Source organism: Triticum aestivum, chromosome 6A (genome assembly GCF_018294505.1).
Source record: "Triticum aestivum cultivar Chinese Spring chromosome 6A, IWGSC CS RefSeq v2.1, whole genome shotgun sequence".
Taxonomy (NCBI): domain Eukaryota; kingdom Viridiplantae; phylum Streptophyta; class Magnoliopsida; order Poales; family Poaceae; genus Triticum; species Triticum aestivum.
Window position 1 is genome coordinate 228997762 of NC_057809.1, and position 25366 is coordinate 229023127.

Consider the following 25366-nt stretch of genomic DNA (forward strand, 5'->3'; position numbering starts at 1 on the left):
CGTCTCATGCTAGCCAGCTTCTTCGCGCCTTCGACGAGCTGAAAGCGGCATGCCTCCAACGTCTCCGCGTCAGCATCTTCCGGAATGGGCACAGTCAGGTCTTGTAGCGCCGCGCCGAGTGGGTCATGCGCTCCTCCACCGGGAGGCTCGTCATGACTGATGACGAGCACCTCGGTGATGGTGCTTCCGCCGCTCTCCGCACGAGGGAGAGGCTCGTCGTAGACCACCACATTAGTGGGGAACGCATCGAGCGACGCGGTGTCGGAGTCGACCAGCATTGGGTCGGTGGAACCTACAGACTCCAAGTCCATGGCAGGCTCGCCGGAGACGTGGAGTTGATCAACGAGGCCCGCGAGGAGGCTCTCGGAGCCGCCCGTGCCTGCGTTGGATGCAGGTTCGTCAGAGAGGCAAACCTCGTCGACAAGTTCGGCGAGGCAGGTGGCTGCGTAGGCGATCTCAACGCCACGCAGCGCGTCAGCGCTGACTCCGTCTGGCGTGCCTGGCTGGTTGCGCTCACCAGGGAGGAAAAGGGTTCCCGTCCAGAGCAGGTCTCCGGACGGCGGTGCACCAGGCCTCACGGTGGGCGCCAAATGTCGGGGGTTGGGTGCGACATATGCCAAAGGATGGCTTATCATGGTGGGGGCGAGTAGAACGTCGCCGGTGCCTGGAAACGGGATGAGGCGAAGACATGCACGCCGGCGAATCTTACCCAGCTTCAGGGCTCTCCGGGGAGATAATACCCCTACTGCTGCTCTGCGGGGTCTCCGCGTAATCACTATGGCAAAGTGTTTACAAGATCGCTCCTTGAGCTGTTAACTAAAGGTACGAGAAGGCAAGGCTAGATCTCTCCTTCCTATATGATCTAGTCTAGTGCTAATGGATTCCAACCCTCTGCATGGGTGCCCTGGAGGGTTTATATAGGCCTACCCCCAGGGGTACAATGGTAATCTGGCCGGACGCGGGCCCAGCCGCCAATCTCCCTGGTCGCCGTCTTATCTGCCAACTCCTGGGGCCCGCCAACTGGTGGGCCCCGCCGACTGGCTCGGTACGGAGCCGACAGGCCGCGTCCGCCGCGGACGGGTCTTGCCGGCTGTTGATTACTGTAGCCGTGCTTCTAATGACGCGGGCTTGGTCATGGAGTCGTGGCAATAGCCACAACGCCTGGCGGGCGATCACTATTGCCACTCTCCGTCACATCTGATTAATAGCGCATGGGCCCCGGGGGAGGAGCTGGCCGACTCTCGGGGGCCGACTGGTGGCGCACTTGCCGTCTTCTGGGATCCCGCTGGCCGGTGGGACCCGCCGCCCAAAGGTCGTATAGACAAGCCATCGTGGGTGTAGTATTCGGTCCACCGGTGCTGATGTCAGGGCCAGCATTGCAACAGTGCCACGCCCCACGGAGATCTCCGCAGGTACGGCGTACTGTGGCCATGCCTGCCCTTGGAAAGGGGTGGGAGCAGTCTTCACTGTAGCCACTCCCCTGTCCTATCCCTCTTGATGAGGAAATGGGGTTTTGCTGGAGTCGCGGGCCGACTCCCCAAGGCCGGCTTCTCGGGAAGTCGTCAGTCAGGAGTCGGCTTATCCTGAAGTCGTTCCTGGGACTCGGCCGCGAGTGGCCAGCCGGTTGCCTCGCCGCTGACTTCTCAGAAGGTGGCTCTTTGTCCTGGGGTCTTGAGGGGCGCAGCCTGCCCCGATGTCTTGAAAGGTTCTGGGACTCGGGTTACCCTACCCGTGGCCCATTACTCCGACAAGGCTTTCTTGACAACCTCCAAGTCTCTCCTACTTTGGAAGATCAAATTTGTGAGGCACAACTTCTTGATTCCATGGTGAAGAAGGTGAAACATGGGATTGCCAAGAGCCAACCCAAATACAAGTGTTATCGCATTGATGACAAGGACACTCTTTTCTTCGAGGATCGAATTGTGGTTCCTAAAGCTGATCTAAGGAAAGTCATTATGAACGAGGCGCAAAATTCCCTTCTATCCATTCATCCTAGAAGTACGAAGATGTACCATGACCTCAAGTAGTCATATTGGTGGACACGAATGAAGCGAGAAATTGATCAATTTGTGAATGAATGTGATGTCTGCAGAAGAGTGAAAGCAGAACACCAACAGCCAGCTGGCCTCCTCCAACCTCTTGCTATTCTAGAATGGAAGTTTGATCATATCGAGATGGACTTCGTGACTGGATTTCCCAAGTCCAAGCATGGAAATGATGCTAGTTTCATTGTCATCGACAAGCTTACTAAAGTGGCTCATTTCCTTCCTATCAAATAATCTATCATAGCAGCTCAGCTGGCAGAGCTATACACCTCCAGGATTGTCTCTTTTCACGGCATTCCACAATTGATATCTTAATATCATGGAAGCATTTTCACCTCCAAGTTCTGGGACTGCTTCCAGAAGGCCATGGCCATGAACATTCACTTTAGCACAACCTTCCATCCTCAAACTAGTGGCCGAGTCGAGCTAGTCAATCAAATCCTTGAAGATATGCTCAGATCATATGTCATTTCCTTCGGTATGAAGTGGGAAGATTGTCTTCCATATGCCGAGTTCTCCTACAACAACAACTTCCAAGCGAGTTCGGTGAACGCCAATTTCTTGATAATGACTAAATCACAGAAGCTGAAGAAATGTGTAAAGTCATCCGTGAAAATCTCAAAGCCGCGCAATCGCGCCAGAAGAGTTACTATGATAGCAAGCACCATGACTTGGCTTTCGAGATCGGAGACCATGTCTACCTCCGCATCTCTCCAATGAAAGTTACTCGTCGCTTCAGTTTCAAAGGGAAGCTTGCCCCTAGATATGTGGGTCCTTTCAAGATCATTGGCAAAAGAGGCGACCTCGCCTATCAACTTGAGCTTCCATCCAACTTCGCAAATGTGCACGATGTGTTTCACGTGTCACAGCTTCGCAAGTGCTTCAAGACTCCTGGGCACACCAGAGATTTATATCCAAGAAGACAGGTCTTTTCATGAGCATCCCGTTGCTATTCTTGAAGAAACTGAGCGCAAGACTCTCTACAAGTCTATCAAATTCCTGAAAGTGAAGTGGTCACACCATTCCTACCGAGAAGCCACTTGGGAATGCGAGGATCACCTCCGTTCCGAATATCCGGAGTTATTTCAGTCCTAGATCTCGAGACGAGATCCTCTCGGGACTAGATCTAGGGAATAAGAATGATATAATTTGGAAAGCACTCCGACTGTAAATGGAAGGACTTGAACATGTGCAACACCCCGGATGTAACTTGCCATATTTGTAACTCCGACTCTTGCCATTTTCGGCTTTAAGTTATGAGATTCCCTTCGTGGTTGCGTTTTGTCTTTGTTTTGCATTTTGTTCATGTCATGCATATCATATCATGTCATCATGTGCATCACATTTGCATTCGTGTTCGTCTCATGCATCTGAGCATTTTCCCTGTTGTCCGTTTTGCAATCCCACATTCCCACGTGCACCGGCGCACCCCTCTGCTCTCTTTTTGTGAGTGGGTGTTAAACGTTCTCAGAATGGACCGAGATTTGCCAAGTGGCCTTGGTACACAACTGGTAGACCGCTTATCAAATTTCGTTCCATTTGGAGTTCGTTTGATACTCCAACGGTTAACTGGGTAACCGCGAAGGCCTTTTGTGTGTTGCAGCCTAACAACCCACCAAAATGGCCCAATAAACCATCGAAACCTCTTCCATGCCCTCCGTCGTTGGATCACGTTCGTGTGGGCGAAAACTACACTCCATTCAGACACTCCTACCTCCACCTACCTATATATAGGTGCTCCCCTCCGAAATTCTCGCGCAGATAAACCCTAGCTCCACCCTCCACCGCTGCCGGACACGTCCGGCCTAAGCCAGACGAAATCGCCGCCGCACCCGGACGAATTGCGTGACGCCATGTGGCGCCCCGTCGCCTCCCACTACCGCCAGCCCGCCTGGCCCAGGGCAGGCCCACGCCGCCCGCCTCGGGCCCGAGCGCCCCCGCCGCCGCCCCGCCTCCCCGTGCCGCCCGCAGTGCCGCCCCGTGCGCCGCCCCTCTCCCACACCAACGCACAGTCGCATCCGCTCCCCACAGTCCTAGCGCTGCCGCCGCCGCCCGCTCCGCCGACCGGCGTCGCCTCCGCGCCGCCGCCCAACGCTGCTTCGCCGCCCTCCACCGGCCTCTTCTCCAGCCGGATCCGGCAACCATGACTGCCGACAACTCCCTCCTCCGCTCCGGCCGCCGTTCTCTCCCTCCCCGGCGAGATCCAGTCGTGCCTCGGAATCTATGCGAACCCTAGATCTGAGAGGTTGACCCCGTTTTCCCTCTAAGTCTTTTTACCTATAATGTTTTCATGCTCTGTTAATTGCCTCATATCTCCTTGACCGTAGCTCCGTTTCATGCATACGATATATCAAAATGTTCATTGTGAGATGCTCTTCATTTCATTCCATTGTGGCATGCTTGTTTGAGTTCATCTTCATTCCCTAATCATTGATGCAAGAGTGCTATAAAATGTTTACTACTGCTACTTATCAGTTTATGGTGATTTGTCATTTTCGTCACATTTGATGTGTGCATTATATGGGCAGGAGCTCTACATGTGTTTTGAACTATGTCATGCCATCTTTATAGAGGTGCTTGTCTTGTATTTTTGTGATCTATGTGGTGACTAGCAAAAGCATGCAAAGTAGCCTCCGCAATATTGTTGTCCTTATCCTGCTGTTATTTTGATGCCATGTAAACTTGATGCTACAGTAAGATCCATGCTTGTGTTGAGTATCTTCAGTAAGGGTGTTTTGGACATATAGTTATGCTCTATCCATCCATGCCCCTATTTGATATTATGGAGTGCAATAGCATGTCTTGTTCTTGCTCTACTTTTGCTATAAAATGTTTCTCGCAGATTGTTTACATGTTAATCAATTTTCCATGGTTGTTGCTAGTGATCCTCGCATGCTATGAACTTGATCTTGCCATGGTTAGCTTCATGAACATGTCATCTTGCTGTGGGTATGCTCATTTTGTCATCCAAGGCTTTGTGATGAGTGGTTTGAGCTCGCAAAGATGCCTTCATAATTCTATTTATGCCATGCTCTGTTTGTCTGCCAAGTCTGAAACTGTTAATAAAACTTGCTATGTTTACATGGGTTCCATCATATCTTCTGTGCCTTTTTGGCTCATGATCAGTAAGGTACTTTTGATCTACACTACTACAAAAACAGCTATAGCCAATATGGACACTAATGGCGCACTGTACATGTGGTGCGCCCTTACTAAATACTAACAGCGCACCATGTGTTGGTGCGCCATTACTAGTTCTAGTAATGGCGCACCACTCCCACGATGCGCCATTAGTAATTATGTTTCAAAAAAATTCAATTTTTTTATTTTAATTTTCAAAACTACTAATGGCGCACCATGGGATGGTGGCCATTACTAGTCGGTGCGCCATTACTAGTTGAATAATGGTGCACCATCCCACAGTGCGCCATTAGTACTTTGGCCCAAACATTCCCCCGAATGCAACCCCCCCCCTGTAGACCGCCTTTTCAGTTTCAAAAAAAAAATAAAAGAAAATGATAGAACTGTCAAAAAAATAAAAGAAAATAAGATTCCCATGTGATATGTGGTCTAGTTGTTAGCAAAACTTACAAACATGAATTTTCAACTTTTTTGCAAAATCTCTCGAGAATTTGTAAAAATGGGCATAACTTTTGCATACGAACTCGGATGAAAAAGTTTTTTATATGAAAAATCATCTACTCGAAAAGTTACATCCGTTAAACATTTTCAAAATCCTCAGAAACCTAACAGAAAAAAGATACGGGGCTTTTAAGATCTGGAGAGGCAAAAAAATTAAAAAAAAATCAAACTTACTAATGGCGCACCTTCGGATGGTGCGCCATTACTATCTTCCCGCCTTCAAAATTAAAAATAAATCAAAAAAATAAAAAAAGTTACTAATGGCGCACCTGCCCATGGTGCGCCATTAGTATCTTCCCACCTTCAAAATTCAAAATAAATAAAAAAATAAAAAAATAGTAATGGCGCACCTGCCCACGGTGCGCCATTACTATGCCGTATATATGGCTGGGTGTGTCCTCTCCTCCTTACCTCTTCATTCTTCTCCTCCACTCCACCTCTCCTCCACTCCATCTCCTCCTCTCCTCCAATCCATCTTGCCTTCTCTCCTCCACCGTACTACCCTCCTCCTCTCCGGCGACCTCCTCCTCCTCTCCGGCGACCTCCTCCTCTTCCTCTCCGGCGACCTCCTCCTCCCTCCTCTCCTCCCCTCCCCTCCCCTCACGGTTTCTCCTCCCTCCTCTCCGGTGAGCTCCTCCTCCCTCCTCTTCGGTGAGCTCCTCCTCCCTCATCTCCGGTGAGCTCCTCCACCCTCCTCTCCTCCCATCCCCTCATGGTTTCTCCTTCCTCCTCTCCGATGCTCCGGTGAACTCCTCTCTGGCGACCTCCTCCTCCTCTCCGGCGATGTAGGCGGGCACCTCTCCGGTCACCTCCTCCTCCTCCTCTCCGGCGAACTCCTCTCCGGCAAAAGAACATGGCAAAAGAACGTACAAGATCCAAAACGGGAACAAAATTTGAAATAATATCGTGCAAAAAACGGGCAAAAAAACGCGCAAAAAATGGGCAAAAAAATCGCAATCCAAATCCAAATTCAAAATTCAAAAATAGCAATGGCGCACGGTGGGGGTTAGACAGCGCGCCACTACTATTTTCCCGCCTTCAAAATTCAAAAATACTAATGGCGCACTGTGGTCTATACTAATGGCGCACCAGTGGCCTATACTAAAAGCGCACCAGTGGCCTATACTAATGGCGCACCAGTGGTGCGCCATTAGTAAAAAATACTAGTGGCGTGGTACTAGTGGCGCACCAGTAGTGCGCCATTAGTAGGCAAAACTGGTGCGCCACTAGTAGGCCTTTTCCTAGTAGTGCTATGCATTTAGTGGAATCATGTCGTGCCTTTGTTTGCTATGATATGTTCCTGTAGGATGTTGTTTGCTAGCTCAAAACATTGCTTCCTGATGTTGTTTATGCCATGTTAGTATTTTCACTAAGTCTGCGAAGCTAATATCTTTTGCACTTTTGCCATGCTTGTTTTAACCTGCTCTTATGTGATTTAGCCGTAGCTTAGTGTTCATGTTTTTTCAAGCATCTTGTGTACATCACTGCCATATGCCATGTTGATATGTTGGAGTGCATTAGCTTAGTTTATTTTTGCATGCTAAGTGGCATCGTGCTGTTAATCGCAAAATTGTGCCATCCTTGTGTTTGCTTGCCATTTGCAAAACGTGCATCCTTTTCCGGTGATCTTTATATCGATTTCAACTGAAATCATCTCATCTTTCCAGCGGCACACTTGGTTTGCCATGTTGATGCCTTGATCATTCTTTTCCTTCCGGAGCACGCACACGCATTGCATATCACATCTCGCATATTATGCCATGTTTTGCATCATGTTGCATGTGCATTGCACTGTGATTGATTATTGGTCATTTGCTTGTGTTCTTGCTTTGGGTAGAGCCGGGAGACGAGTACATGACCGAGGAACATGTTGAGAAAGCTTACGAGGATCAAGCTTTCAACAACTCTGAGAACTTAGCAGGCAAGATGACCATACCATCGAAATCACTTCTATCTTTGCTTGCTAGTTGTTCACTCTATTGCTATGTCGCGCTACCCACAACTTGCTATATCATACCTCCCATGTTGCCATGTCAAGCCTCTAACCCATCTTTCCTAGCAAACCGTTGTTTTTCTATGTTACTGCTTTTGCTTAGCCCCTCTTATCGCGTTGCTAGTTGCAGGTGAAGTTGAAGCTTGTTCCATGTTGGAACATGGATATTGTTAGGATATCATTATTATATATTATTTACTTTAATGCATCTATATACTTGGTAAAGGGTGGAAGGCTCGGCCTTATGCCTGGTGTTTTCTTCCACTCTTTCCACCCTAGATTCCGTCATACCAGTGTTATATTCCCTGATTTTTGGGTGTTATGGGAACCCCTTGACAGTTTGCCTTGAATAAATCTCCTCCAGCAAGGCCCAACCTTGGTTTTACCATTTGCCTACATACCACCATATAACTTTCCCTTGGGTTCTGCAGACTCAAGGGTCATCTTTATTTTAAACCCCCTGGGCCAGTGCTACTCTGAGTGTTGGTCCGAAACGGGCAACCTGCGGGGCCACCTCGGGGCAACTTGAGGGTTGGTTTTACTCGTAGATTGACCTATCCGGTTTGTTCTGAGAACGAGATATGTGCGACTCCTATGGGGATTTGTCGGCACATCAGGTGGCTTTGCTGGTCTTGTTTTACCATTGTCGAAATATCTTGTAACCGGGATTCCGAGACTGATCGGGTCTTCTCGGGAGAAGGAATATCGTTCATTGATCGAGAGAGCTTGTGATGGGCCAAGTTGGGACACCCCTACTCTCCGATATATATATATATATATATATATATATATATATATATATATATATATATATATATATATATATATATATTGTCCTAAGACTCGAAACATTTTGTTCTAGACTCAACAACGTCAACGATTCGATCAAGCAGGGGCTCCTAAGTCGGGGATGGCTCTGATTACCAACTTGTAACACCCACTGAGGGAGTCCTAGATTAGGGGGCCTCCGGACAGCCGAACTATATCCTTTGCCCAGACTGTTGGACTATGAAGATACAAGATTGAACACTTCGTCTCGTGTCCGGATGGGACTCTACTTGGCGTGGAAGGCAAGCTACGCAATACGGATTTGGATATCTCCTCCTTTGTAACCGACCTTGTGTAACCCTAGCCCCCTCCGGTGTCTATATAAACTGCAGGGTTTTAGTCCATAGGACAACAAACAATCATACCATAGGCTAGCTTCTAGGGTTTAGCCTCTCTGATCCCGTGGTAGATCAACTCTTGTAATACCCATATCATCAATATTAATCAAGCAGGACGTAGGGTTTTACCTCCATCGAGAGGGCCCAAACTTGGGTAAAACATCGTGTCCCCTGCCTCCTGTTACCATCCGCCTAGACGCACAGTTCCGGACCCCCTACCCAAGATCCGCCGGTTTTGACACCGCCATTGGTGCTTTCATTGAAAGTTCCACTGTGCCGTCGCCAGAAGGAAGGATGTCTCGTCTCGTCTTTAAAGACGGTGCTACTTTTGGGGGAGCTTTGGCTGTCGGCCAAACTCTCCGGCTAGGCGGTTTCATCATGACCGCCTGTTCGGCCGCCGCACCGACGATGACTTCTCGGGTCATCAAAAACAGCCTCCACATCAAATCGGCACTCACCGAACGGATGGATTCAATGGAGCTCGCCTCTCTAAACGAGCTCTTGGATCGCATCGCCGCCCTGGGAGTCGCTACAAACTATGATTGGATTGGGCTTAAACCCTTTCAAAGGGAGATCAACTCTCCACCGGTCACCCATCATATTGCAGTGGTGGAGGAACAACGCGGCGACCTCTCATCCATATTGAGGACCAACTATGTCCGGATTCCCGAACTTAGCAGGCAAGATGACCATACCATCGAAATCACTTCTATCTTTGCTTGCTAGTTGTTCGCTCTATTGCTATGTCACGCTACCTACAACTTGCTATATCATGCCTCCCATGTTGCCATGTCAAGCCTCTAACCCATCTTTCCTAGCAAACCGTTGTTTGTCTATGTCACATCCCTAGCTTCTGGTAATGCACTAGGCTAGACCTCTTGTGTTGCATCATGTTTAAATTTTTGCCTAAAATTGAAATGGGGATGTTCAAACCCTAGCATTAAATCAACTCAACTAGGGTAAGTTAAAATCTTTTCAATAAACCCAAAAGGCCCCTAAGAAAAGTTCATGATTTCTGGTTAAGGTGGAAACCTCTGCCAAAAATGATGAATATATCCTTAGGTCATTTTTGGATTTTTGAATTAAATCATATTGTATTTGACTTTGGGCATTGAAATACTATAAATAATTTAAATGCTCAAATAAATGTTGGAAATTGATAAGGGTCACTGGAATAATTCAGAAAGCACCCATAATTATTTCCAGGATTTTATAAAATGATTTGATATTAAAACAAATCAAAAACAAATTGCAGAAAATGAAAAAAAGATAAAACAGAACATAATTATAAAAGAGAGAGAGAAACATTACCTGCAGCCACCTGGGCCACTTACCTGGCCCATCTCCCCCCCGGCCGGCCCAGCCCAACTCCCCACCGTCTTCAACCTCTGCCAGTAGGCACAGGCGTGTCGACGCGCCCGCGCCCGAGCGCCACCTCCTGCTTCCACCTCCTGCTGCCCCCCCCCCATCACCCTGGACTTCCTCCACGACGCCACGCGACCCCGATGCTCTCTCACTCTCTGGTTCTCTCTCCCCCCTCGCTCCTCTGCTCTCTCTCTCCCTCACGGCCGCCCAAATCAGCCGGTGCCGCCGCTGCAAGGCACCGCGCCCACCGCCGTCCCCTTGCCCCGTGGCTGTGACCCCTAGCTCCGCCTCGCTGTCGTGAAGCTCCACGCCGAAGAACACGCCTGCGGATGCCTAGCAGCGCCGTCGCCGACGCCATCTTCGTCCTCCGCACCGACGGCCGCCGTCGACCGATTCGTCATCACCAGGCCGTCCCCGAGCTCTCTGAGATCACCAACGACCCCGCCGTGAGCTCCTCTACCGACCCCCCCTTCTTCCCTGTCCATTAGCTCGTCGTATCCGTCGTTTCCGTCGAGACCGAGACCCCACCGGCGCCGGACTTGTCGCCGTCGTCGTTTTGGTTCACCTCCGTCCAAACCGAGCACGCAGACGTACTCAGAGCGCTCCCAGGAGCCCGTAGCGCCCACCAGCCCCTCCTCCCATGCACCATAGCGCCATCTCCGCTGTTGCCCGAGCTCCGGCCGCCGCCGCGAGCTCGACTCCGGCGAGTACAGCGCACCCCGTCCGCTCCTTCCTGCTCCGTTGGATGCGGAAGAGCACGGGCTACGCCCCGGTGGTCTCCGCGCGCTTTTTCGCCGCCTGTAGCCCATTCCGGCGAAGCGCCGCCGCGCGGTTTGGTCGTCGCCGGCCGAACCCCGGCGAGGCTGACGTGGCGGCTTACTTAGCGCTAATCCCCACCATTAGCCACCCCACCAGCCGCTGACAGTGGGCCCCAGAGCCAAGTCAACCCTGGTCAGTGCGGGTTTGACCCAGGGTTAACCCCAGTGTCACTGACGTGTGGCCCCCACACGTCAGGTTTGACCTGGTCAGCCCTGCTGACGCCTCTGTGACGTCACGCTGACGCAGTAAATAATTTTCCGGATTTAAAATAAATCAGAAAATTTCAGAAAATGACTAAAACTTCCAAAATTCATAGAAAATTAACCGTAACTCCAAATTTAATAAATTATATATGAAAAATTATCAGAAAAATTCAAGGAATCCATCTGTACCATTTTCATGCATGTTAGAACAACTTATAGCTGCTGTTTAGCACAAATCAATTAAATGGCATTTGAATAATCACATATGGAGTTTGAATTTGAATCTTGTATTCAAACCAACTTCATTTAATCTGTTGCTAGTTGCATTAGCCCAAAACACATTCATATTGCCATGTCATAGCATGCATCATATTGTGCATTGCATTGATCGTGTTTTTCTGTATTTGCCGGTATTTGTCCCCTCTCGATAGACGTGATACCGATGATGTGATCGTTGACACTGATGAAGACTCAATGTTATCTTCAGAAGTGCCAGGCAAGCAAAACCCCCTTGTTCATTCCGATACAATCCTACTCTCTCGCTCCTGCTCTCTTTTACTGCATTAGGACAACACCGATTCATCTGTTACTTGCTGCGGTAGCTGAACCCCTTTATCCTTTGCATGACCTGTCATTGCCACAGTAAATAGATGAAACCCACTAGCATGAGTAGGAGTTGTTTGAGCCCTGTTGTGCCTACTCATTCATGTTTGTTTGTCATGCCTGCTACTGCTTAGAGTTGAGTCAGGTCTGATTCATCGGGGATGAATCAGAGGCGTGTGAACATGTCCTACTGTGTGTGAGCTAAGTGTGTGAACACGATTTGGTAAAGGTAGCGGTGAGAGGCCATGTAGGAGTACATGGTGGGTTGTCTCATTGTAGCCGTCCTCAGGAACTGAGTTCTGTGTTTGTGATCCATGATTCAGCTACTACCATACATTGGGCCCTGAAATATGACCCCGCTCGACTTCTTATTCACCCTTGTCCTCTGTCCAGGAGTTGCAAGTAGTTTCTGGTGTTTGTAGTATGCTGGAGGCCGTGGACAGCGCTGACCGTAGGGGTGGGCTGTGATGCGGTAGGCACGTGGCCGGGTAAACCGGGCGCCCGTTTGGTGTCACGGAACCCTGTTCACATCGTTTGGGGCTGTGAGCGAAACTCCGGCCGGATCTCCTCATGGATGGAACCCGAATAGGCGATAAACCTGGACTAGAGACTTGAGTGTTTAGGTAGGTCGTGGTCTACACCCACGTCGGCTTTCGCTTGAAGTCTGCCGAGCACATGTCGTGTGCAGACGCTAAGTGGTGGAAACATGTATGAAGAAGTACACCCCTGCAGGGTTATCATCATCTATTCGAATAGCCGTGTCCGCAGAAAAGGACTTCTGGGTTGCTTATATCAGTTCATAGACAAGTGAAAGTGGATACTCTAAAATACGCAAGATAAGCGTGAGTGCTATGGATGGCGTTCTCGTAGGGAGACGGGAGCGATTCCATAGTGGTGTATTGATATGGGGAATATGTGGACTCGTGTGCGCCACCTCAAAAGAGTCGCTTGCAGTCGTAGTTTAGGATAGCCACCGAGTCAAAGCTGGCTTGCTGCAGTTAAACTCCACCACCCCTTGTTGATAATGATGCATATGTAGATAGATCTGATGTAAGTCTTGCTGGGTACATTTGTACTCACGTTTGCCTATTTTATGTTTTGCAGAGAGACTTCAGTCTCACTAGTAGTTCCACGTGGACTTCGACGTTTAGCTTGTTACCTCAGCTACGATCTTGTGCCCTCGGCAGGATCTGATAGATAGTCAGGCTTCTCAGCCTTTTTCATTTATAGTTGTCTGTACTCAGACATGATAGCTTCCGCTTGTGCTTTGACTTGTATGCTCTGAGTGTTGGGTCATGAGACCCATGTTTGTAATATCTCGCTCCTCGGAGCCTATTGAATAACTACTTGAGTCGTAGAGTCATTTTGTGATGCCATGTTGTATTGCACATATCGAGCATATTGTGTGTATGTTATTGAAATGCTTGGTATGTGTGGGATCTGACCATCTAGTTGTTTATCTTTAGTAGCCTCTCTTACCGGGAAATGTCTCCTAGTGTTTCCACTGAGCCATGGTAGCTTGCTACTGCTCCGGAACACTTAGGCTGGCCGGCATGTGTCCTTCTTCGTTCCTGTGTCTGTCCCTTCGGGGAAATGTCACGCGATGAATACCGGAGTCCTGTTAGCCTGCTACAGCCCGGTTCACCGGAGTCCTGCTAGCCCAGTGCTACAGCCTGGATTCACTCGCTGATGACCGACACGTTCGATGCTGGGTCATGGATGCCTGTCCCTGTAAGTTTGTGCCACTTTGGGTTTACGACTAGCCATGTCAGCCCGGGCTCCTTATCATATGGATGCTAGCGACACTGTCATATACGTGTGCCAAAAGGCGCAAACGGTCCCGGGCAAAGGTAAGGCGACACCCGTGGGAATACCGTGCGTGAGGCCGCAAAGTGATATGAGGTGTTACATGCTAGATCGATGTGGCATTGAGTCGGGGTCCTGACAGCGTTGGTATCAGAGCTTGACTGCCTGTAGGATTACCAAGCCAAACTGGTCGAAGTTGAGTCTAGAAATTCTTTAGTTATATAAGGGAATTGATTGTGGGATGGAACGTAAGGCTCTTTTTACTCCTTATACCTTATGCCTTCTGATCTGAGTCATCTTATCTTTCCTGCGGGGATTAAGAACTAGGCTATCTCTTCTTTCCATCAGGATCACGTGTTACTAATCCGTAGACTTATAAGATTGTTGGACTTAAGCCTCGTTTCAGTTCCTACTACTTCTGTATGTTAATTATTGATCTCGAGACCTTGATATTGTGCTTCTGAGTGGTTATGTCACCATTTTTGTGAATGTCTCAAATCTTTTCTGAGCATTTACAGCCGTTATGCTGTCCGAGTCATCCCAGGTTTCTAAGTAGTCTGATGCATTTGCAAATCCTTTCTTCCCGTTTCAATGTTCCCATGGGCCAGATTAACCACACTAATCAGTAAGTTGAGGTACTCCGTTACCTTGACATATATGTTGGAGATATTATTATGACCCTAGGTGTCTTAGGGGATCATCTAGTAATTTAGCCATGATTTGTGTTCCCAGTGTGATGATTCTGGCCATCATTCTCGAAAGCATCCTGTGATGCTACTTAGTAGTAGGTATTCTACTCCTTGAGCTTTGAACCCGAGATTCACTCTACTTACTTCATGTTGATAGTGTTTGCTAGTTCCTTCAGGATATTAGTAACTTTGCGATAGTCCTCGGGGTCCGTGGTATTTCCTTCTTCCAAATACTATGAACCGCTTATGGCAGATGTTTATTGGATCAAAAGATCACAATTAGAGTACTCTTGAGGAGTTCTCCATTCATAAATCGTGACTCTGCCAGTTCTACCTTTCTGCATGGGTTATCCGGAAGAATTATGTTGAACTTTGTTCGGCATACCAACCCATGTATCCACAACTCAGAAAGTTATATGTTCCTTTGAGTTGTTCTCTTTAGTTGCATTCTGACCCTCGTCTATTAATTGATAGTCAAGAGTATGCGTGCGTTCGTTTATCGATGCCTATTACTCTTGTGGTCCGTCAAGCCATTCTATCGCAGAATGACTAGGAGAAACAAACTCCAGTACCTCATCCATATTTAGGATTGGGTCAAAGTAGTTGTGTTCCGCAGATCAAGATACAATCCAGCTTCTGGTCTGCTCTACCCTGAAGTATTACCTTCTTTATGACAGGAATTTCATGAGAATTGCACCACCTTTTGTGAATTCTTGACATAGTGATACTTCACGCCATCCTTTTTCATTCCTCGGTTCCGTGTTGTTGCAGCCGGAGTGCCGACAAGTGAATCATGATGTGTGAAATCAATACTCCTAGCAACTCCGTTGCTTGGTAGTTAAATGGACGATAACGTCATCCTTAGCGAGTTGACTATTGAATCATCACCCTAAGGTTGATTGTGCCACCTAGTCCATTTTCCTGGTGCACTCCTCGATTGATGAGATAGGATTTGTTAAGTCCTCACTCATTTGATCATACCGTCTTGCCCTCAAAAGCGAGATTGTTCTCGAGCTTAGTAACATACCGGTGGTTCGTGATTTTCTGAATGTCTTCTCGGAAGTATCACCAGGTCGTCACCTGACCGTTATGTTGAGCTCGTGATCAAGTTGGTTTCTTGTGAACCACCCTTTCTCCAAGAATCTGTGTTGGATATCCCGGAGCTAGTTGGTTAAGCTAGACAACAACTTGGAGAGTTGGAAGATAAAAGCTTGCCTAACTTAGTCCATTTTTCAAAAGGATATTCTTGTGTAGTGTGTGTTGAAGAAAGATGATATCTTCATCGATTGGTCCCTGTGATCAGTTGCTGGACCTATTGTCTTATCAATCTTTTGATTTGAGTGTGGGCTATCGTCAAATCAAGTCAGAACCAACGATGTTCGTAATGTTGTCTTATTCGTGGTTGATCCCTCGAGCATACACCATTACATCTTTGGTCTGACCAATGCTATCACCGTGTTCACTTAACTATGGAATTCCTTTTAAAAGGAAACCCGGATGAATTGTTGTTGAGCCCATTGACAACATCCTTATCTCCTCCATGATTTTGTTGAACATTAAGCTAGTGTTGGAAACTTTTGAAAGCATTTGTTCATGCTAGTTCATGAAGCATATGTTCGGATGTAAGTAGTGACTTCCTTTAATTCATGTGCATCTGATGCAAGTTGCCGCCGTGGATTCGGGAAAGTCAATGTTGCTTTCTTTGGAATCATTCCAAATCAGTCATGCACACGTGCAAAGAATGCTGTGGTTTGAAGACTTGCAACCTTCAATCTATATGTATCCCTAGCACACCAAGCCACTGATTGATTTGTTCAAGGAGAAGGAGTTCCTCCATAAGAGCTAATCCGGACTTATGAAAGAACTTCGATACCCTCGTTGATGGTTCCCCCTCCTGAACTCGGTAGTGTTTTATTATAAGACTACCACGTGGTCATGCTTGTCTGGGACAACGTGTTCACATGTTTGTAGCAGAACCAGCTCATGTTTTGGAGCTTGCTATCGTAGTTCATCTCCCGAGAATCCCGCAACGTCATCTCGTCGATTTGTGTTGCAAACTTTCATTTTTCTTCCTAAGACTCGATGAGCCTGGAATATCCTAACACCAACCAGAGCTGAATCTCAGGCAGATATGATGGTTGGAACATTTCCCTAAGAACTATAATATTGGTCTCTCGATAACCGGTAAGGTGGATGTCATGGCCAACACACCCAGCCGGAAGACCTGTTATTATAATATCTTATTTGATGGAGTTGGCCACCTCCCCATAGGGATTTCGTAGGATTTACTCCCTAGTTGCCCCTATGGATATCTGTATTCCGAAGTCCGACCTTTTTACTTGATGTTCTAGATATCAAACCATATCTATGAATGGGTACACTAGCACATCAAGGAGAACATTAGAAGCGGAGTGCTAAATGTCTCTCGGTCGATCATCCAGATTTTATTTCCTTGGCCTCGCTAAGGTGAAATCTGAGAAAGTGTTATCCTCCTTTGCATCTGCATCGTCCATCACCATTCATCATGGTAGCAAGTTGTGTTGCCAGGATCCTTGACACGGATGTTGGTAAAACCTTGATGATTATGGAATTGCTCAAGTTCTTGAGAGCACGCACAAGCGCTAGGTGTTATCATCGGCACTAGCTGGGATTGCCCCAGATTTCCTCGGTTATGCTATAACCACTTCAACAGTGAATTCACTCTCTATTGTTGGGTTCTTCCCCAGTTACCAGAATCGTTCCCAGCATTTGCATTTTGTTCCCAGCTTGCACCACCAATGTCCCTTCCATTTCCGGTGATAAGTAAATTCATCCATTGCGTTGTCTTCAACAAGGTAATCCACATCATCCAAGTCCGAGTATGCCATTCTACTGACCCCCTCCAAACGATCGCTCGAGAATTGCCTTAGGCTGGTTTAAAGAGTTTCAATGATCTTTGAATCAAAAGTAATTCTTTTTGCCACTTAAGGGGATATCTCTACGAGTCACCTTCCCTAAGGTGTATCGTTATGGTATCATGGCAACTCAACTCCTCGCTACGTTGACAATCGTTTACCACCTTCTTAAGCGTGAAATTGTGGTCTACCTAGTGAACCTTCGTCATCTGCTTCACTCCATTCCTATGGATGTGTATCTCGTGTCTCAACTCGAGAGATGGTTCTATGTCTCATTCCGTGAGTTAATCCTGAGTTGTTCGACCTTCGAGAAGATCGACCCTTCTAGAGTCTCCTTCCCTCCAGGCCATGTTGGCAGGATTTCTCAGAGCAAGACGACAAGGCAAAGATGGTGTTCAAATCAACGTTCATTTGAAGTGCAACCTGGATCGTGAAGATTGTACTAGTTTCCGCTTCCCCTTCATCCTACCCTACGCTTGAATCTCGAGACGAGATTCTTGTTTAGTGGGGGTGAGTTGTCACATCCCTAGCTTCTGGTAATGCACTAGGCTAGACCTCTTGTGTTGCATCATGTTTAAATTTTTGCCTAAAATTGAAATGGGGATGTTCAAACCCTAGCATTAAATCAACTCAACTAGGGTAAGTTAAAATCTTTTCAATAAACCCAAAAGGCCCCTAAGAAAAGTTCATGATTTCTGGTTAAGGTGGAAACCTCTGCCAAAAATGATGAATATATCCTTAGGTCATTTTTGGATTTTTGAATTAAATCATATTGTATTTGACTTTGGGCATTGAAATACTATAAATAATTTAAATGCTCAAATAAATGTTGGAAATTGATAAGGGTCACTGGAATAATTCAGAAAGCACCCATAATTATTTCCAGGATTTTATAAAATGATTTGATATTAAAACAAATCAAAAACAAATTGCAGAAAATGAAAAAAAGATAAAACAGAACATAATTATAAAAGAGAGAGAGAAACATTACCTGCAGCCACCTGGGCCACTTACCTGGCCCATCTCCCCCCCCCGGCCGGCCCAGCCCAACTCCCCACCGTCTTCAACCTCTGCCAGTAGGCAGAGGCGTGTCGACGCGCCCGCGCCCGAGCGCCACCTCCTGCTTCCACCTCCTGCTGCCCCCCCCATCGCCCTGGACTTCCTCCGCGACGCCACGCGACCCCGATGCTCTCTCACTCTCTGGTTCTCTCTCCCCCCTCGCTCCTCTGCTCTCTCTCTCCCTCACGGCCGCCCAAATCAGCCGGTGCCGCCGCTGCAAGGCACCGCGCCCACCGCCGTCCCCTTGCCCCGTGGCTGTGACCCCTAGCTCCGCCTCGCTGTCGTGAAGCTCCACGCCGAAGAACACGCCTGCGGATGCCTAGCAGCGCCGTCGCTGACGCCATCTTCGTCCTCCGCACCGACGGCCGCCGTCGACCGATTCGTCATCTCCAGGCCGTCCCCGAGCTCTCTGAGATCACCAACGACCCCGCCGTGAGCTCCTCTACCGACCCCCCCTTCTTCCCTGTCCATTAGCTCGTCGTATCCGTCGTTTCCGTCGAGACCGAGACCCCACCGGCGCCGGACTTGTTGTCGTCGTCGTTTTGGTTCACCTCCGTCCAAACCGAGCACGCAGACGTACTCAGAGCGCTCCCAGGAGCCCGTAGCGCCCACCAGCCGCCGCCGCGAGCTCGACTCCGGCGAGTACAGCGCACCCCGTCCGCTCCTTCCTGCTCCATTGGATGCGGAAGAGCACGGGCTACGCCCCGGTGGTCTCCGCGCGCTTTTTCGCCGCCTGTAGCCCATTCCGGCGAAGCGCTGCCGCGCGGTTTGGTCGTCGCCGGCCGAACCCCGGCGAGGCTGACGTGGCGGCTTACTTAGCGCTAATCCCCACCATTAGCCACCCCACCAGCCGCTGACAGTGGGCCCCAGAGCCAAGTCAACCCTGGTTAGTGCGGGTTTGACCCAGGGTTAACCCCAGTGTCACTGACGTGTGGCCCCCACACGTCAGGTTTGACCTGGTCAGCCCTGCTGACGCCTCTGTGACGTCACGCTGACGCAGTAAATAATTTTCCGGATTTAAAATAAATCAGAAAATTTCAGAAAATGACTAAAACTGCCAAAATTCATAGAAAATTAACCGTAACTCCAAATTTAATAAATTATATATGAAAAATTATCAGAAAAATTCAAGGAATCCATCTGTACCATTTTCATGCATGTTAGAACAACTTATAGCTGCTGTTTAGCACAAATCAATTAAATGGCATTTGAATAATCACATATGGAGTTTGAATTTGAATCTTGTATTCAAACCAACTTCATTTAATCTGTTGCTAGTTGCATTAGCCCAAAACACATTCATATTGCCATGTCATAGCATGCATCATATTGTGCATTGCATTGATCATGTTTTTCTGTATTTGCCGGTATTTGTCCCCTCTCGATAGACGTGATACCGATGATGTGATCGTTGACACTGATGAAGACTCAATGTTATCTTCAGAAGTGCCAGGCAAGCAAAACCCCCTTGTTCATTCCGATACAATCCTACTCTCTCGCTCCTGCTCTCTTTTACTGCATTAGGACAACACCGATTCATCTGTTACTTGCTGCGGTAGCTGAACCCCTTTATCCTTTGCATGACCTGTCATTGCCACAGTAAATAGATGAAACCCACTAGCATGAGTAGGAGTTGTTTGAGCCCTGTTGTGCCTACTCATTCATGTTTGTTTGTCATGCCTGCTACTGCTTAGAGTTGAGTCAGGTCTGATTCATCGGGGATGAATCAGAGGCGTGTGAACATGTCCTACTGTGTGTGAGCTAAGTGTGTGAACACGATTTGGTAAAGGTAGCGGTGAGAGGCCATGTAGGAGTACATGGTGGGTTGTCTCATTGCAGCCGTCCTCAGGAACTGAGTTCTGTGTTTGTGATCCATGATTCAGCTACTACCATACATTGGGCCCTGAAATATGACCCCGCTCGACTTCTTATTCACCCTTGTCCTCTGTCCAGGAGTTGCAAGTAGTTTCTGGTGTTTGTAGTATGCTGGAGGCCGTGGACAGCGCTGACCGTAGGGGTGGGCTGTGATGCGGTAGGCACGTGGCCGGGTAAACCGGGCGCCCGTTTGGTGTCACGGAACCCTGTTCACATCGTTTGGGGCTGTGAGCGAAACTCCGGCCGGATCTCCTCATGGATGGAACCCGAATAGGCGATAAACCTGGACTAGAGACTTGAGTGTTTAGGTAGGTCGTGGTCTACACCCACGTCGGCTTTCGCTTGAAGTCTGCCGAGCACATGTCGTGTGCAGACGCTAAGTGGTGGAAACATGTATGAAGAAGTACACCCCTGCAGGGTTATCATCATCTATTCGAATAGCCGTGTCCGCGGAAAAGGACTTCTGGGTTGCTTATATCAGTTCATAGACAAGTGAAAGTGGATACTCTAAAATACGCAAGATAAGCGTGAGTGCTATGGATGGCGTTCTCGTAGGGAGACGGGAGCGATTCCATAGTGGTGTATTGATATGGGGAATATGTGGACTCGTGTGCGCCACCTCAAAAGAGTCGCTTGCAGTCGTAGTTTAGGATAGCCACCGAGTCAAAGCTGGCTTGCTGCAGTTAAACTCCACCACCCCCTTGTTGATAATGATGCATATGTAGATAGATCTGATGTAAGTCTTGCTGGGTACATTTGTACTCACGTTTGCCTATTTTATGTTTTGCAGAGAGACTTCAGTCTCACTAGTAGTTCCACGTGGACTTCGACGTTTAGCTTGTTACCTCAGCTACGATCTTGTGCCCTCGGCAGGATCTGATAGATAGTCAGGCTTCTCAGCCTTTTTCATTTATAGTTGTCTGTACTCAGACATGATAGCTTCCGCTTGTGCTTTGACTTGTATGCTCTGAGTGTTGGGTCATGAGACCCATGTTTGTAATATCTCGCTCCTCGGAGCCTATTGAATAACTACTTGAGTCGTAGAGTCATTTTGTGATGCCATGTTGTATTGCACATATCGAGCATATTGTGTGTATGTTATTGAAATGCTTGGTATGTGTGGGATCTGACCATCTAGTTGTTTATCTTTAGTAGCCTCTCTTACCGGGAAATGTCTCCTAGTGTTTCCACTGAGCCATGGTAGCTTGCTACTGCTCCGGAACACTTAGGCTGGCCGGCATGTGTCCTTCTTCGTTCCTGTGTCTGTCCCTTCGGGGAAATGTCACGCGATGAATACCGGAGTCCTGTTAGCCTGCTACAGCCCGGTTCACCGGAGTCCTGCTAGCCCAGTGCTACAGCCTGGATTCACTCGCTGATGACCGACACGTTCGATGCTGGGTCATGGATGCCTGTCCCTGTAAGTTTGTGCCACTTTGGGTTTACGACTAGCCATGTCAGCCCGGGCTCCTTATCATATGGATGCTAGCGACACTGTCATATACGTGTGCCAAAAGGCGCAAACGGTCCCGGGCAAAGGTAAGGCGACACCCGTGGGAATACCGTGCGTGAGGCCGCAAAGTGATATGAGGTGTTACATGCTAGATCGATGTGGCATTGAGTCGGGGTCCTGACAGTCTATGTTACCACTTTTGCTTAGCCCCTCTTATCGCGTTGCTAGTTGCAGGTGAAGTTGAAGCTTGTTCCATGTTGGAACATGGATATTTTTAGGATATCATTATTATATCTTATTTACTTTAATGCATCTATATACTTGGTAAAGGGTGGAAGGCTCGGCCTTATGCCTGGTGTTTTCTTCCACTCTTTACTCCCTAGATTCCGTCATACCAGTGTTATGTTCCCTGATTTTTGGGTGTTATGGGAACCCCTTGACAGTTCGCCTTGAATAAATCTCCTCCAGCAAGGCCCAGCCTTGGTTTTACCATTTGCCTACATACCACCATATACCTTTCCCTTGGGTTCTGCAGACTCAAGGGTCATCTTTATTTTAAACCCCCCCGGGCCAGTGCTCCTCTGAGTGTTGGTCCGAAACGGGCAACCTGCGGGGCCACCTCGGGGCAACTCGAGGGTTGGTTTTACTCGTAGCTTGACCTATCCGGTGTGTTCTGAGAACGAGATATGTGCGACTCCTATGGGGATTTGTCGGCACATCAGGTGGCTTTGCTGGTCTTGTTTTACCATTGTCGAAATATCTTGTAACCGGGATTCCGAGACTGATCGGGTCTTCTCGGGAGAAGGAATATCGTTCATTGATCGAGAGAGCTTGTGATGGGCCAAGTTGGGACACCCCTACTCTCCGATATATATATATATATATATATATATTATCCTAAGACTGGAAACATTTTGTTCTAGACTCAACAACGTCAACGATTCGATCAAGCAGGGGCTCCTAAGTCGGGGATGGCTCTGATTACCAACTTGTAACACCCACTGAGGGAGTCCTAGATTAGGGGGCCTCCGGACAGCCGGACTATATCCTTTGCCCAGACTGTTGGACTATGAAGATAGAAGATTGAACACTTTGTCTCGTGTCCGGATGGGACTCTACTTGGCGTGGAAGGCAAGCTACGCAATACGGATTTGTATATCTCCTCCTTTGTGACCGACCTTGTGTAACCCTAGCCCCCTCCGGTGTCTATATAAACTGCAGGGTTTTAGTCCATAGGACAACAGACAATCATACCATAGGCTAGCTTCTAGGGTTTAGCCTCTCTGATCCCGTGGTAGATCAACTCTTGTAATACCCATATCATCAATATTAATCAAGCAGGACGTAGGGTTTTACCTCCATCAAGAGGGCCCAAACTTGGGTAAAACATCATGTCCCCTGCCTCCTGTTACCATCCGCCTAGACGCACAGTTCGGGACCCCCTACCCAAGATCCGCCAGTTTTGACACCGCCATTGGTGCTTTCATTGAAAGTTCCACTGTGCCGTCGCCAGAAGGAAGGATGTCTCGTCTCGTCTTTAAAGACGGTGCTACTGTTGGGGGAGCTTTGGCTGTCGGCCAAACTCTCCGGCTAGGCGGTTTCATCATGACCGCCTGTTCGGCCGCCACACCGACGATGACTTCTCGGGTCATCAAAAACAGCCTCCACATCAAATCGGCACTCACCGAACGGATGGATTCAATGGAGCTCGCCTCTCTAAATGAGCTCTTGGATCGCATCGCCGCCCTGGGAGTCGCTACAAACTATGATTGGATTGCGCTTAAACCCTTTCGAAGGGAGATTAACTCACCGCCGGTCACCCATCATATTGCAGTGGTGGAGGAACAACGCGGCGACCTCTCCTCCATATTGAGGACCAACTATGTCCGGATTCCCGAACTTAGCAGGCAAGATGACCATACCATCGAAATCACTTCTATCTTTGCTTGCTAGTTGTTCGCTCTATTGCTATGTCACGCTACCTACAACTTGCTATATCATGCCTCCCATGTTGCCATGTCAAGCCTCTAACCCATCTTTCCTAGCAAACCGTTGTTTGTCTATGTTACCACTTTTGCTTAGCCCCTCTTATCGCGTTGCTAGTTGCAGGTGAAGTTGAAGCTTGTTCCATGTTGGAACATGGATATTGTTAGGATATCATTATTATATCTTATTTACTTTAATGCATCTATATACTTGGTAAAGGGTGGAAGGCTCGGCCTTATGCCTGGTGTTTTCTTCCACTCTTTCCGCCCTAGATTCCGTCATACCAGTGTTATGTTCCCTGATTTTTGGGTGTTATGGGAACCCCTTGACAGTTCGCCTTGAATAAATCTCCTCCAGCAAGGCCCAACCTTGGTTTAACCATTTGCCTACATACCACCATATACCTTTCCCTTGGGTTCTGCAGACTCAAGGGTCATCTTTATTTTAAACCCCCCCGGGCCAGTGCTCCTCTGAGTGTTGGTCCGAAACAGGCAACTTGCGGGGCCACCTCGGGGAAACTTGAGGGTTGGTTTTACTCGTAGCATGACCTATCCGGTGTGTTCTGAGAACGAGATATGTGCGACTCCTATCGGGATTTGTCGGCACATCAGGTGGCTTTGCTGGTCTTGTTTTACCATTGTGGAAATATCTTGTAACCGGGATTCCAAGACTGATCGGGTCTTCTCGGGAGAAGGAATATCCTTCATTGATTGAGAGAGCTTGTGATGGGCCAAGTTGGGACACCCCTACTCTCCGATATATATATATAATCCTAAGACTCGAAACATTTTGTTCTAGACTCAACAACATCAACGATTCGGTCAAGGAGGGGCTCCTAAGTCAGGGATGGCTCTGATTACCAACTTGTAACACCCACTGAGGGAGTCCTGGATTAGGGGGTCTCCGGACAGCCGGACTATATCCTTTGCCCGGACTGTTGGACTATGAAGATACAAGATTGAAGACTTCGTCTCGTGTCCGGATGGGACTCTACTTGGTGTGGAAGGCAAGCTAGGCAATACGGATTTGGATATCTCCTCCTTTTTAACCGACCTCGTGTAACCCTAGCCCCCTCCGGTGTCTATATAAACCGGAGGGTTTTAGTCCGTAGGACAACAGACAATCATACCATAGGCTAGCTTCTAGGGTTTAGCCTCTCTGATCTCGTGGTAGATCAACTCTTGTAATACCCATATCATCAATATTAATCAAGCAGGACGTAGGGTTTGACCTCCATCGAGAGGGCCCAAACCTGGGTAAAACACCGTGTTCCCTGCTTCCTGTTACCATCCGCCTAGATGCACAGTTCGGGACCCCCTACCCGAGATCCGCCGGTTTTGACATTGACACCCACAATGCGGCTATATCTCCCATGTGTCGGGGCACGACTTAGAGGCGTAGCCACATGGTAGGTTTGTCGCAAGAGGGGTAATCTTCACACAATCCAATGTACTGAATAAGAAAGGGATAAAGAGTTGGCTTACAATTGCCACTTCACACAAATAACAAGTTAAACATACATCATCCAGAATACAATCAAGTTCCGACTACGGAACCAAAATAAAAGAAGAAAACCCCAAATGCTAGATCCCCGATCGTCCCAACTTGGCACCACTATTGATCACCCAGAAAAAGACACATAACAACAATCAAGATATTCATCGAGCTCCCACTTGAGCTCGGTTGCGTCACCTGCACTGGTACCATCGGCACCTACAACTGTTTGGAAGTATCTGTGAGTCACGAGGACTCAGGAATCTCACACCCGCGA